Genomic DNA, 3916 nt, shown 5'->3' on the forward strand with positions numbered 1-3916 from the left:
ATAATGTATAGTATTAAGAAAACTCAATATTTATTAAATAAAAGTTGACTAACTGTATTTCCAATGGTTAGAATAAGAATTGGCCTATAGTGTAGTGAAATTAGCCAATTCATAATACAATCAGATCCAAACCTGACAGAGACCTTAGAAGTGATCTAGAACAATCTCCCCACGTTCTAGATGATGAAAATGAAGGCCAGAGAGACTTCAGAGAAACTTACCCAAGGTCCCACAGGTAACAGGTAACAGTCAGAATTTGAACTTGGAGCTTGTGACTTCATGTGTAGCACTCTTTCCTCTATGCTACACTGTAATTTGTTGATGTGCCCCCTCATATGACAAATAAGCTAGAATTAGAGAATTCTTGCCATATTCGGGGGGAAGTGTTCTGTATCCTAATAGAAATGACCCAGATTTCTGCTCAAATATTTGAGGACCACAGAAAATCAGAGCTAGAAGGCATCTTAGGTTTTTGAAAAGAGCCAGATGACCTGGGTACAAATCCTGGCTCTGCTACTTATTAGCTGGGTGACCTTGCAGAAGTCATTCAACATCTTTGGGCCTCAATTTCCAAGGAGAATAGAGTAAAGACATCAGAGATCCCTTCGTGTATGTGTCTATGATCTCAACAAAACTATTCATTTTACAGATTAGGCGATTTAAGCCCAGAGTAAGGAAGTGACTTACTTACACTACCCCTGTGTAAGGCAGAGAAAGGTTTGGAGTCCATATCTTCTAATTTAAACCCAATACTCCTTCTACTCTGCAACATTAGGATAATCTATACACAGCCATGACATGATAGGAAGACCTAATGATAGAACTGATGTCAGTGACCCAAACAGTGTAATTCCTTAAGATCAGCATAGTAGGAGAGGTGCTGTCCCTAGAGTCAGGAAGATCTGAGTTTGAATGCTGCCTCAAACACTGTCACTTAATTTTCCTCAGCCTCAGTTTGCTCACCTATAAAAATGGGATAATAACAATACTGATTCTGCAAGGCTCTTGAGAGGATTAAATGACATGTGGGTTAAGCATTTTGCAACCCTTGAAGTGTGATATGAACATTCCTTTTATTGTGGCTTTGGTTTTTTTTTTTTTTTTTTTTTTTAGGAATTGGGGCTAAGTGACTTGCTCAGGGTCACACACCTAGTAAGTGTCAAGTGTTTGATCTGAGGCCGGATTTGAATTCAGGTCCTCCTGACTTCAGGGCCGGTGTTCTATCCACTGCACCACCTAGCTGCTCCTACCTATTATTGTTATCTCATTTAACCTCCATCTCAAAATATGAGGAAAACAGTATCTACTTCAAAAGCTTTCAAACCATAAAGTACTATATACATGTTAGTTTTTATTGTTATTATTATATCACTTGTCATGGTGGAAAGAGTACTGGATTTGAAATTGGAAGATTCTGGTTCAAATGCTGGCTTACATACTTGTTATCTACATGACTCTCCTCTCTGGGGCGCATTTTCCTCATCTGTCAAATAAAGGGATTAAACTATGTGCCTCTTATATCAATTCCAGCTTTAATCTGTGATCCTATCATCCTAAACACTTTGGGTATCATGGGATGACTGTGGTACATTGCTCCTGCAAATCAAAAAAATGGACTTGTCATGAATTATATATTACCAGGTAATTTTGTCTAGTTTTGAATACTCACTGGTATTAAATGACATTCAATGGAAAAATGAGCTGAACATGATGTAATTTTATTTTACACATATCCTTTCATAAATACATAAGATCCCTAAACAATTCTTAGAGTTGCTATAATGCAATTACTGAAGGAAAGGATTGATTCCAATGCAAAAAATATATACATAGGCAAAAAATGAATATTTTTTCCAGGTGAAAAATTAAAAGGGGCAGCTAGGTAGTGCAGTGGATAGAGCACCAGCCCTGAAGTCAGGAGGACCTGAGTTCAAATCCGGCCTTAGACCAGACATTTGACACTTACTAGCTGTGTGACCCTGGGCAAGTCACTTAACCCCAATTGCCTAAAAGCAAAAAAAAAAAACAACAAAAAAAAGAAAATTAAAAGAAAAATATTTAATTATATAATAATACGTCTAGTAATATTATGTTTGTTACATGATATCCTACACAAGGAAAGACATTCTTATCTTTAAAATAGGGGAAATAGATAAGTGTGAAGATCATGTCTGGATCTTAAAAATAAGATTCTGGGACTATATGAAATGACAAGAATAATAAAACATGCTACTGTATCAGTTATGATGACACTGAATAAATAAAATTCATCTGAAGTTGTAATAAAGAAGAAAAAGGAGGCTAGTAAAAGTAAGGTATCAGCAACATCTAAAGGAACTTTCAAATGTGGATCAATGTGTGTGTGCATGTGTACACGTGTATGTATGTATAAAAATAAATTTTCTTTGCAATGTAACAGTCTTATATAATAGCCTGTGGCACTAAGATGTGAAGTGACTTGCTTATGATTTCAAAGCCAGTATGTATTAGAGCTGGGAACTTAATTTGTCTTCCTGGCTTTGAGGCCAGCCTTCTATTCACTACTCTACACTGACATTGTATCATGATATATTTGTAAATAAATTATATTTTAATCAATGCTTTTTTTTTAATAAAGAGGAAGTTATATTGGTTTTGTTACAGGTATAAGTGAAGTTTAATTTAAACAAGTATTTTCTATCAAGGCACTATTAAAGCTTTAAGCATATAGATTATCATGTTTCCTCTTTGTGTGTGTGTGTATGTATTGAAAAATAAAGACAAGCATGGAAAGAAGTTACCTACATGGTAAAATACTAAAGATCAGAAGAATTTGGGGAACATATAGAGTAATATTTATATTTAAAGAATTCACTCTGCCATTTCTGTAATAAGAGGAAATGAGCTGTACAAACTAAAACATTCTGTGTCAAAGAATGGGGAGTATGGATAAGGTGATCTCACAGGGCCTTTCCAGCTCTGACTCTAAGATAAATTTCTAAAAAGGAAACAATATCAATGAGCTTGTTTCTAAGAAAATTGTATTTTTAATGATTTTATAGTCCTTTTACACAGACTTTGTCTTTCTTGTTCTATTGGGTGGACTGCTTTGCGCATCTTTAAAAGTCCAAATAAAATCCTACCTCCTCAGTAAATTATTCCAGGCCCAGCAAGATGTCAATGATAACAGTTATTATTGTTATCATCATCATCATCATCATCATTGCCATCATTATCATGACCGGAGCACAATTAATAAATTGATAAATTATGGTTAATCCCAAAATTTCCAAGATAATAATAAACAAATCTATATAGTAAAAGAATCCAACTCTTTGGGAGACCAGAATGTGCTTAAATCAAATCCAGAACTACAATTCAGGGAATACTCTAGACAAGATAGTCATTGAAAATTTATAGCCCTATGAATAAGTACAGCAAACCTACAGCAAAGTGAGAACAAAAAAGTGAGGATTATTGAGCAGAAAAGGCTGAGCTCTAAGCTAGCAGGGATCAGGCAGGGCCAGGACTCACTAGAAGGCTTCTGATTCTCTCAGAGAGAAAACCAAATAAAGCAGGGATTCTCACTCAGTGACTGTATTGTGTGGGGCAAAGAGCCAACTGATGACCAGCCTCATCCTTGTATCCCTCCTGATAGTAAATTTCTGAGACAGGAACATACACACTGAGGCCAATCTCTGTGAGTACAGAACAGCCAATGAGCGTAGATAATAGCTGCTATTTAAATAGGGCATGAAGGTTGACCAGGCACTTTACATCCATTAGTGTCTCATTTGATCCTCACTACAAACTTGTCGGGGATGTACTATAGGTGTGTGTTATCCCCATTTCACAAGTGATGATGCTGAAACATAGAGTGTTTAAGTGATTTTTCTACAACTAATGAGTATCAGAAGCAGGTTCAGAATGCAAATGT

Source organism: Phascolarctos cinereus, unplaced genomic scaffold (assembly GCF_003287225.1).
Source record: "Phascolarctos cinereus isolate Bilbo 61053 unplaced genomic scaffold, phaCin_HiC Scaffold_1;HRSCAF=81, whole genome shotgun sequence".
Classification (NCBI taxonomy): domain Eukaryota; kingdom Metazoa; phylum Chordata; class Mammalia; order Diprotodontia; family Phascolarctidae; genus Phascolarctos; species Phascolarctos cinereus.